The 12,119-nt window shown below is 35.1% G+C and overlaps 1 protein-coding gene across 9 annotated transcripts in view; it reads left to right on the top strand.

Moving 5' to 3' along the window:
* The window catches only part of LOC124430413 (leucine-rich repeat-containing protein 24-like), a 133,823-nt gene that overhangs the window by 67,844 nt on the left and 53,860 nt on the right, over positions 1-12,119 (top strand). Inside the window, exon 1 of one of the 9 annotated variants that reach the window (XM_046976957.1) lies at positions 5,077-5,095. The exons of the other annotated variants lie outside the window; for them this stretch is intronic. The gene's annotated coding sequence lies outside the window, so the exon portion shown is untranslated. Of the gene's footprint in view, positions 1-5,076; positions 5,096-12,119 lie in introns of those variants that run through there. 9 annotated transcript variants of the gene reach the window in all.

Below are 12,119 nucleotides of genomic sequence, written 5' to 3'. Positions count from 1 at the left end.
TTTTTTTCTCTTCTTTTTTCTTTTTCTCTTTTTTTTTTCTTTTTTCTTTTATTTTCTCCAAAAAAGAAAGAAAATACGGGATAAAAAATCGGGGTAAGAAAGAGGGCACGTATACTTTTTGAATGATACAAAGAGATTGATCCATTATTATGAATGAAAATGTTTCTTCGGGAATTACTTTTGTTTCTTCTTCAGAAACATTTGATTCGATACAATTATTATTGTACGATACAATTCAATCTCGTCGATTACCGTTTCGTATAGGTAACTGTCCCGATATAATAGCATCGAATCACGTTCGCAATAACTTTTCGACGAATATCCTGAGGTTGTAACATCGACGAATTACAACGTAGACTTCGGTAACATCGTGATTGGAACATGTTCAACATGGTAACGAGGAAATTTCTATATACTCAAATCTGTACGGGCAAGATATGATATCTCTTGAAAGAGAAGGCATTCGTAATACTGACAAATATAATGGATTAGAAGTTTCGATGCATTTGCCATTGGGATTTGTTGAAATCTCGGCGGTGTTCTAAGCGCTAAAGTCCACAATGTCGCTCTCGCATTCCATAGGTTTCATGGGTCGACTGTCAAACTCCGAAAGTTTCTCTTTCTGTATTCCTACATACAGTCGTGCGGTTTCCGACGTATCTATGAGCTCAAAGAACGTCATTACAATTGTTATGTTCAGCTTTTCACAAAATTATTATGGACACGTTCGTCCATATTCTTGTCCATTCTCGTCCAAGAACGTTTCGACGTTTTCAAAAACTGATTATGTCGTTTGAAATACTGATGTGCTTCACGACCGGAAGAAAACAAATCGAACGAAAGAGGCTTTTCTCTATTCGAGCATTCTACCGGAGTTTCATAGTTATTATCAACTATTTTCTCCCTTTGGCTTCTCTATATAATTCAGAAACCTCTTCGTGCAAATAAAAATGATCGATCCACGTACTATAGGAATAATAATAATAATAATAATAATAACAACAACAATATTAATATCTATTTTTACGTTTACAATTTTTTTCCTTTATGATTCATAAAATTCCTCTTCGATTATTTTTAATATTTAAACGTTTTTTTGTGTTTCTGTTCGTGCAGAAATAAATATTTACAGAATTTCTCTGTGTAATGTAAAGGGAAATTTCAAGGGACTTTTTTTTTTATTTTTATTTTATTAGATTTAGTTACGCTATATTGTCACGAATCTCTTCATACATTTTGCAATTAATATTTATTTGAATTTTATATTTCTGCATAGAGGGGATACACTTTATATATTGTGTATATTGTATATGGTATTATATCGTAGCGCGCATGCGTTTTAATTAAAAATTTCCTGTCCTCTGTGCCGAGAAATGAAATGCAAATCGTAAAGGTACCGTCGCGTCGTTTCTGACTTCAAAACTATACTCGTTTGTCTCCTTCTCTTTCTTCCTCCCTTTCTCTCCCTTCCTCATTTTTTCTCACTTTTATTACGCGTTTCATTTTAAATTACAGAGACTTCGTTCAATCTCTTTCTCTTCCTACATCATATCTCACATTTGCGTATCTCGGAGGTACTCCCTATTTCGTCGCATTATTACTGGATTTTCCTCGAATAAATGATAATACTATTTGTCAAATTTCTGTCTTTCGGGAATATTTAAATATTTTTATTATTCGAGAATGTCATATAGTGTATTCTTTACATTCCATTGTTTCCATCTTTTTGTTTTTCTTTCTTTTTTTTGTTTTGTATTTTTTTTCCTTACATATCATCAACGTTCAAAATAAATAATATTAAAAAATTTGTCATAGAGAATTCAAGTGACTACAATTTTCGGCCATTATCCCAATAATCTATTATACGGAAACGTCGGACTCTAATCGAGCGCAAAAAAAAAACGACATTGATCGACGTTGGTAGGGAGCTCGATGGATCATTAGACACAGTCGCCCTTTTTCAGGTTCGTTGCATTATTCAACGTTTCGTCGAACGTCCAGTTTTTGATATCAGTCTATAAAGGGGAAATTCTCTTTCCCTCTATCTTTCTATTTCCCTCTTGTTTTTGCGTTTTCTCGGTTGGCTGACGACCGATTAAGGCCAGGTAGAAAGATATGTTCCGTCGTGAATACTCAACGTTGTTCGTGTATATACGACGAGAGAAAGTATTAGATACCAAAACAGGTACGATGATATGCATGAGAGAGAAAGAGAGAGATAGAAAGAGAGAGAGAGAGGGGGGGCATGGGTGGGGGGAGAAAGGGGCTGAAGAGAAAGAGGGTGAATTTTCTGGTCATGATGAAACTGAGAGAGGTAGAAAGAATGGGTTATATATCGAGGGACAAAAGTATGTACACATACACACACACATGCGCGCGCGCGCACGTATATGTATATACATATATATATATATATATATATATATAGGAATAAAAACAGAGAGGCTGCCATTATCGAGTGATTGATGGGCCGTTGGGTGAAGTTACAAAAAAAAAAAAAAAAAAACAAAAAAAAAACAAAAAAAACAAAACGAAAACAAAAACAGAAAAAGAGAAAAAACGAAAAGCACAAAAAAGCATCAGAAGTGCTGCCTGGCAGGCACTCGATGTGTACGCCAGCGGTAACCCACCGTTAAAGTAAATACCTATTGTTGACTCTCGCTGAGGGATCGTTTCACGGAACATTTTTCAACTGGAATACTTTTTTTTCTCGGTGCGCGTCTTGCGTGCGCGCTCACGCGCTGGTCCTCGATATAAAAGGGTGAAAAGTCATGGAAAGTAACAGAGATGGAGAGAGATAAAGAGAGAGAGAGAGAGAGAGAGAAAGGGAGAGAGAGTCTAGCTTTGTCGCGTTCGGCTTTGCGAGTTTTTCATCTCGGACTTTTTCTTCCTTTCGTTTATTTCTCTTCTCTTTTTTACTTTATTCCCCTCCCCCCCCCTATTCTTTTTGTAGAGATTAATTGCGCTTTGTCGAGCGACGAGCGAAAACTTCTCGTTCACGGATTTTCACATAACGTTATTTTCTCAGTTTAATCATTCGATCGAACAAGAGAAAAATAACTACGAGTGATCGTTTCTTTATGCCTATTTTTTTAAGAATATTTCTCAACAAATTCGAAAATTTATTGAAATAATATTATTTCAATCGATTATTTCACGTTATAAGTAGAACTTTACAAATACGTAAACCTCGAATTGTTCGATGATATTTCAAATAAATGATCTATCGCGAACGCGTAAATCGTAATTCTTAATAATATATAGATCGTGAAAATTGATATTTGAACCTGACATGCTGTGGGATTTTATCTTTAAAGAAACTAATAGATTTCATGCTACGATCAATTTTCCCTACTATATCGTTTGAAAAGTTTCTCTCTCCAATTCTCATAATGCGAGAAATGACGGATATCCGAGGACGTTTCTCTTTCGACATCTAACAAGAGATGAGAGAGAGAAAAAGTGACATTTCGTCGATCCGTTCGATCCATCATTTTTCTCTAGTCGCAATTTTTCTTTCGAAAAAATAATTTTCTGTTTTGTAATTCCGCGGATTTGAAAATATTTGAGGAAAAGTTTTGACGTCAAATAAATCAAATCGTATGAACGTTTATCTATCCTGGAACTATTTATATCGAATTTCTAAAGTTACATAAACGATGATAAGTCATTGTACGATAAAAGCTTCTTTACTCGATTATAATTTTTGTCGTTCAATTCGTTTGCGTGTAAATACAAAGTTCACGTTTAACTAGCTTAACTCTTGGATTATAGCTTGTAAATTTCGTGGTTTACTTGGCTCGATCGTCTAGAAACTTCTTTCGCCGGTCTGGTCTTTACGATAGAGAGAAAGGGATAGAGAAAAAGGAGAAAAGGAAGAAAAAAAAGAAAATAGAAAAGACGATAAGGAAGGTTCTAACGAAGTTGCCAGACTTTTTCGACAGTGACGACAAGTAGAGGGACGTGGAAAGTCCTTAAACTGCCACTCACAGCTTTCGAAGCTCGTTTTATGAAATACCGTTTCGCTTAGCGTAATTAAAATTCGACGTTACGAAATATGAGAGAGGAGAAGAGGTAAGAAAGGATCTATGGTGCACTGTGGATTAAACTCTTTCCTTTATCATATCGCCGAGTTTTCTAATCGCTATACGTCTCTCTTTCATTTTATTCGTTTCCTTTCTACCGTCTTCTACTTCTTCTTTCAACTTTTCTTTCCTTTACATTCACGTTTAGTCGCGCGTTCTATTTTACTGAAAGAGAAGTAATAACCTGTTAAAAGAGAGAGAGAGAGAGAGAGAGAGAGAGAGAGCGAGAGAGAGAGAGAAAGAAGGAAAAAGAATACTAGTTCATGTCATAATTCTTTATGTCTTTTTCTCTCTCTTTTTCTTTCCCTTTCTATTATCACCAAGATATCAAGTCCAAAAGTTAAATAAGCTTTTCCAATGTGATCAATTAAAAATTATTAAAAAATTATTAATGACATTCAATTTTCAGTATCATTTATTAATCTTTCATCTCTTTAATAAGATTACATTCTTATTTTTATCATGCTTTCTTAAGGAGAAGGTTATATTTATGTATCTTAGACTAATGTTATATCGAGTTTTGTTGATGAAATATAAATAAAAGAGAAAAGGACGTAGGGAGGGAGTCAAAGTCGTGGGGATAGATTAAACTCGAGTCGAGACACACGGAACAGTTGTAAATAAATACTCGTTGGAGATAGATGCTCGAATAAGATTCGCTCGTTTCTGTTTCTTAATAATTCATGTCTTGCATAGTAATAATATTTCAATATTTATTATATATATATATATAAGGTTTATCTACATATAACTATATCTATCAAATATGTATGAGTGTTATATTGTTTAAACGTTTTATAGGTTTAATAATATTTACTGTAAACTTACGTAGTTACATTACTCTTAATACATACTCCTAATTCATTTCGTGATACTCGATATCGTATTTCCTTGTGAAACCTGCTTTTAACAGACCTTCGTAGGACTTCTTTGTGGTTTACTTCTCATCTGACCATCAACACCAGTGGTAATACTATATGTGATACACGTTCACCAAGTTTTCCTTTAAGGTAGGTGTTTACGTTTTTCTTTTTTTTCTTTTTCTTTTTCTTTGTGAACGTCTCGACTGCAAACTCGATAAAGGTGTCCGATGAAGAAACTCTTATAGTATAAAATGTGACGTCAGATATGAAGGCCCTCCCATGGGTTCTTCCTTCATGCTCGAAAATTTACATATTTAAGAAATCTTATACCTACTTAACGTTCTTACTTATCGATGATTCTTCTCTCTTTATTACTTCTGTTATGAAAAATATTCAATGATATTTTATTTCGATGTAATTCGATGAGAGAAATCTTATCTCTGGAAAAATTCAATTTTCTGATTTAATTCGAAAGAGATTGGAAATCTTTCTGACTCTTTCTGATATTTAAAACGCAATTCAATTTTGTACTTTAATGTTTATCAAGTTTTTAAAAACATTGCATATTAATACGGATGATCATTGAAAGAAAAGTAATTAGGATGGTTGTTCAAATATCAGCTTTTCTTTTTTTTTCAATACTTCATCCTCGAAACTTGATAACAATATTATTGAAATGTAATAAATATAATGCATTAATTGTATCGTTATTAAATATTCATTTTTAAAAGAGTTAACATATATTTTTGTTAACGTTTTGTTTAATTTACATTTATTTTTAATACCAATGCGTATCACTTTTGTCATTACGTGGATAAGTTTTGATATCGAAAAGTAAAAATAATTAATTTCTTTTCATTTATTCATCAATCTCTAATGAATCGAACGTTACGAGAAATTTTTACGCATTAATATATTTTATTTATAATAACATAGGAAAAAGTAAAGTAGGATTGGTAGAATCTGTTGAAACAAAAAGCAAAGAGAAAAAAAAAAGGAATACAAATAAATAAAAAGAAACAACAACAAAAAATTGAGGAGGGCATCGTATAACTCGTTACGTCGAGGCGATAGGATTTCACGATTTTCGCGTAATATGAAAAATAAATGGTCTAGCGACTCGTAAATCCACGTTGAATTTTGCTCGCTGCCCGTTGTGATTTACGTTCTTTTTCGAACGCGAAGTCATTCGCGTTTTATGGTAGGATCGCACTATCGCTTATTTACTTTTCCAGACAAGGACAGATAGATGGAGAGATAGATAGATAGATAGATAGAGAAAGAGAGAGAGAGAGAGGGAGGGGGGGGGAAGGGGGAGAAAAAAAAGAGAGCGAAGCATATTAAAAAGTATTATTCCATTAAATTCACAATTTTTGTTGTATACAAAAAATAAAAAAAGGAAAAAAAAATATATAAATGAATAGCACAGGAAGAGGAAATGTTTTCTATTTTTCTTTATTTTTATCGTGTATTCAACTGTGAGTAACATTTTCCTTGTGTTTTTCTTTCTTCATCTACGACTTTTCTCGACATTAATTAATAGTTTACTTGAAGAATTAATCACTGTCCGTTGAAGAGTTAGATCGTTTTTCTTCAACAATTCTCTTTCTCTCTCTCTCTCTCTCTCTCTCTTTTCAAATCTTTTTCTCATCTCTAGCTTATTCTTTCCTTCTTTACTTCCTTGTATCAACGACCACTTTTGCGGATTCATCGGTATAATTAATGACAAGTTAATACCTTATTCTCTTTACTGTTCTCTCATTCTCTCTCTCTCTCCTTCTCTATGTCTGTCTGTTCTGTTTCTATTTATTTCTTTTTTATTTTTTTTCTTCCTTTCTTTCTCTCCCTGGAAATATCTCATTCTTTGCGAAACATTTATAAATATTTGTACGTGACGTTGGGAAAACGTGTTCTTAACAAGAACAGTCCGTGTCTTTTATATAACATTTGATTATATACAGGTTGGCCCAGTTTAAATTTACAGATGGATATATCCCAAGTACGTGAAATTAAAGAAATGTGAAAAGCAACAGAAGACCGGTTTCTTTTCCTTGACGCTTCAATGTTTGCCTCTGCAATATCTCCTTTGATTATAATGAGTATCCAATTTTTTTTAATAATATATATATATATATATATATATATATTATTAATGTTTATAGATCGATATGCATCATTTAATCATTGTACTAATATTTTTCTATTCTTGTTAATGAATATTACTACGTAGTTTAACGAACTGATCTGTTCATCTTCTTTCTCTCTTTCTCTCTCTTTCTCTGTCTCTTTCTTTTTTTTTTCTTCTTGTTTCTTAAACGGAGACATATTGCGAAAGGACGAAATGGAAGGTCGTATTCATTACTTCTAGCTCGTTTCTTTCTTTTTTTTTCTTCTTCTTCTTCGTTACCTTTTTCTTCTCGCAAAGACACAAATCTCGACGAGATAGAACTTCGTCTCTCTCTCTCTCTCTCTCTCTCTCTCTCTCATACACATTCAGTACATTTTTTCATCCCTCTCTTTCTCTCTTTCCCAATTTTTCCTTCTCTTTTTCTAGTAATTCATGGCGCCTTTTTTAGTTTTCTACAGAATAGCGAAAAAAAAAGAAATATCGAGGTCGGCCGTGCGCACCACTTTACCTCTTCGCGAGATGAGTACCGGCATGGTCGATCTCTCTTCTTTTCGTGGTTCACGTAAAAAGCGCCTGCTAGGCAAGAGAAAGTAGAGGGGTAGAGTGGGATAAGGTAGGGTAAGGTAGGCTGTGCGCTTCGCTTGATAAACCTAAGGAAAAGTATTTGAAGATTCATCGTCGTCGTCGTCGTAGTCGTCGTCGTCGTCATTGTCATCATCATCACGGCGAATGCCTACAGGGATCGACTCACTGAATGAGAAAGTTGAAAAATCTTGACCGACAAACGAAAGGAGTTGGAGGAAGAAAAGTAAAAGAGATTGAGAGGGAACCCGAACTAACTCTGAGAACGGAAATCGATACTTAAATTGAAAAGTACGGCTATTCGAAATTTGTTCATCCTCGATTTAATTAGATAACAAATTAATTTTTTATGGATAAATTTTTCATTGCAATAATTTTCTTGAAGTTATTTACGAAAGCGTATACGCAGAAATAAATTATATACATTGAATTATATATACCCATGAGAGTTATTAAAATTTCCACGATTTTTTTCAAACCTTGATATTAATCCATGATATTTTATCCATTTGAATTTATTAATTTACTGTGGTAGCAATTAATTAAAAATTTTCTTTCAAGTTTTAATTATATTCCGTTGATCGATTTTCCACCGGAATTTTGTTACGTGTTATAAAAATTAACGAAGCCGAGTAAGATAAAACAGACTTCATAGATTATCTACGTGTAATTAATCCTTTTTTATCAAGAAATTTCATGATATACCTCTTCTCCGTTAGCGATCAATAAGGATTCATGTCGTCGACAACTCGTCCAATTAAATCGTTGACAATGACGACGCCTTGGGTGGCCTCGTTATCAGGCAAGCTCGAAGGCATGTATCGATCTCGTGTACAGGTAAAACAGAGACAAAGACAGACGGAGACGGAGACAGAGACAAAGAGAGAGAGAGAGAGAGAGAGAGAGAGAGAGAGATCTTTCTTTTGTTCATTAAAATAAACAAGTAAAGGAAGAAAAGAAAGAAAATAAGAAAAGTAAAGCATCTGACGTTATTGAAAGATGGTTGAAAACATTCGAAGATGTGATTATCGAGACACTTGTGAGAATTGCCAATGGTTAGGATAGGACGAGCAAGGATAAAGCTACATAATGGAGAGTCGACGAGGTTCGGAAAAGATAAAGAAAGAAAGGAAATAGGTACGCGAGGTCGACGTAATTATTTTTTTTAAATCCTTTAGTATGGTCGCCGCGATTAAGTTCAAACTACGAGGAGTTTTGAAAAGAGAAAAGGCAAGTAGTAAAAAGAGAAGGGAAGATTCGTTGGGGGTAAAACAAAGGAGACTCGTTTTAGATTTTTATTTCTAGGGATTCAGAGAGAGAGAGAGAGAGAGAGAAAGAGAGAGAGCAAGAGGAAAAGAGAAAGAGTGGCGTTGTTATCAGGTGACACCAGAGACGAAAGGGTGGAGAGGGTTGAGAGAGGATAGAGTAACCGTTTGGATCAGTGGCTGAAGCGTACCGTCAAGAGAGTTTGGGGACATGGTGGAGGATAAAGAGCAGGACAGAAAGAGAGAGAGAGAGAGGTAGAGGGAAAGAGAGGTATAGGAGAGACACGAGGGTGACTCTATCGCGAATGCACGCATGAGTTGCTCCCGGTCGGATGCATGTGCAAGCCGGGAAACTTCATTAAAATCTCCCTGAATCCCACAACGCTTTTTTACCGGCGACCACAGCCGTAAATTCGAGCGAGCGTATCTGCTGGGACATTGTTAATTGCGAAAGAAGGATAGGCGTAAGCCGTGAATAGGACGAGGGACGTTTATTGTGATTGGTAGAAGAAGAACGCAATCCTCTCGTTCGAATTCTCGTTAACGAGAAGTCAAAAAGCAAAATGGAAATTTTCTGTCGAAAGGAAACTTTGCTTTGACCAATCGGATATAAAGATTTCCTGATAGTGCTCGTCTCAAGTTTTTCACGTTTGGTAAGAGCGTTTGATTATTGAAAAAAAAAAGAAAAAAGAAAGGAAAAAAAGAAAAAGAAAAATATTACGGTCAAAGTAAGTAGAGAAATCAAAAGAGAAACAACATTATCTATGGGTTTTCTTATTTTCTTTGTCCTTTTGTTTTTCTTTTTTCTTTTCCTCTTTCTCTTTCACTTTTCTTTTCGATATGAGTTCGATAGGGCAAACGAGACAGATCCTTAATCCCACTCTGAAAATGCATCAAATGCGCAGGATTAATCTTCGACCTTTTACCACTAGGATAGTACGTACGCAACCTCCTATGTAACCTTCGGCTTTACCGATAATTGAATTTTTTATTAATCCTAGAATTCGATTTTACTCTCGTCGATCGGAAACAATCCCCCTTTCGTGCATAGTCCTCGCGCGCTAACCATTTTAATCCGAGCTTTATATAGTTCCATCTCTCTCTTCCGTTTCACTGATATCGACGACTTATTTCTCTCTCTCTCTCTCTCTCTCTCTCTCTCTCTCTCTCTCTCTCTTTCTCTTCTTTCGTTGAGGTTCACGAACGAAATATACTGGGAGTAGCAGGGTTTGGAATTCGCGTCTCGTTGCAATGCTGGAATACTACACGTAAATCGTAGTCGAACGAGCATGTTTATTTGGCAGGGGTAGTAACAAAAAGCTGCTTTTTTCAATGGAATGCGGTATGGGTTCGCTTGGTAGGAGAGTACGAGAAGAGAAGCCGGAGAAAATGAGAGGGAAAGGGAAAAAAAAGCGATAGAAAGAGGTTTCGGGTGGCGATGGAGGAACGGGCGAGGTAGCGGGAGGCAGGAGAGACGGGTAGAGGGATGGTGGCAGTGTTGGTTGTGATAGTGATAGCAATAGTAGTAATAGTAGTAGTAGTAGTAACGCTGGTTGAAAATGGTCGAGCTAGGTAGGATGAGTCTATCGTCGTCGCAGAAACTCGCACGAGTTGCCTTCGAGTTGGATCCATACAAGCGTATCTATCCACGACGAGCTTTATTAGGAGAGACGTTTCGTTCTCTCTGTCTCTCCTTTCTCTATTTTCGCTCTCTTTTTCGTTCGCGTATACATATGTTCTCTCGTTTCTTTCGTATCCATTTTCTTCTTTTCTTTTTTCTTTCTTTATTCTTTTTTTTCTCTCTTTTTTCTTTCTCTTTTTCTTTTTTGCTCCTGTTTTTCCATTAGACCGGGTACACACGGAATCGAAGATAATGTGTCGACACGCTATGAGAAATGAAACATTTTTCTGTGATTAGGATACACGTAAGACAATAGTAAGTAAGAGGTGGGAGAAAGGGAGGGGGAAGGGTTCGTTTGGTAAGTATCTTCTTTTCTTTTCTTTTTCTTCTTTTTTCTCCTTTCTTTCTTACTTCTTCTTCTTCTTCTTTTTTATTTTTTTTTTTTTTTTTCCTTCTCATTGTCGATAATTCGTCACCAACAAGAACAAGATTGTCCGTGTATAAAAATCTGGAAGGAAGCGGAAAAATTGCGTTAATTGGACGTTGTAGACGAACAATAGAGAGAAAGGAAAATGAGCCGCTTTCGTTGGATCGTTAGTTCCTTCTTATAATTAATATTACATCGAAGAAGTCGCGTTGTTAATTTTGTCTCTCTCTCTCTCTCTCTCTCTATCATCCCTATTCTTTCTCTCTTATTTATTCATTCTTTGAACCGTCATAATTCATTAATAAATTTTTAATATTCTCGACGAGTCATTACGAGATGCTATTTGTTAGAATATTTTAAATATATAATTATAAATATATATATATATATATATATATATATTTATAAAAAAGTAAATAACTCCAAACATATGTAAAATATTCGTATATAAAATAGAGAGAATACGATGTATATTTCAACCTCGTTTCGTATAATAATCGTGGAAAAAGCAAGGGTTTCTTTGAAAAAGATTTTTTTCCAAGTCCACCTCTTGAAGAATATATCACACACGTACACACACACACACACACACACGCACGTACAAAGGAAGGAAATAAATAATAATAATAATAATAATAATAATAATAATAAAACAAAAGAAAAAGAAAGAAAGAAAGAAAAAAGGAACATCGTTCACCATTTCGTCGTACTTTCCTGTTAAAATCATCTCGTGGCACGAAAGTGGAGAGGAGATTCTCTCGAGTTTCTACGAAACACAAGCTCTTTCCGCGTATCTTCTTCGCGAATGGAATGTAAAAAGGATGGTAGAAGGGTTGCTCTCGATAAAAGTTTTAGAACGTGACCGCGGGGCACCGAATAAAAAGGGACGAGCGAATAGTACTTACGTATCTATATAGATGGTGTATGTGTACGTAGAAAGAAAAAGAGAAAAAGAGAAAAAAAAGGGAAAAAAAGAAAAAGAAAAAGAACGAATGGTCCAGCGCAGCATCCATACGATGCCTAGACATCGTGCTAGCCGAACGATAAAGCACGGCTAGCGTAAATCATTTGAGTCTGCACTATCGTTACTCTTGCAGCTTTTCGAAGGACAGGAAACGTATCTAACTCGAGTGGCTTACAGGCGACAT

This window comes from Vespa crabro, chromosome 18, assembly GCF_910589235.1.
Source record: "Vespa crabro chromosome 18, iyVesCrab1.2, whole genome shotgun sequence".
NCBI lineage: Eukaryota > Metazoa > Arthropoda > Insecta > Hymenoptera > Vespidae > Vespa > Vespa crabro.
Note: the sequence above shows the minus strand (reverse complement) of the source record. Positions and strands in the feature narration are given on the sequence as shown.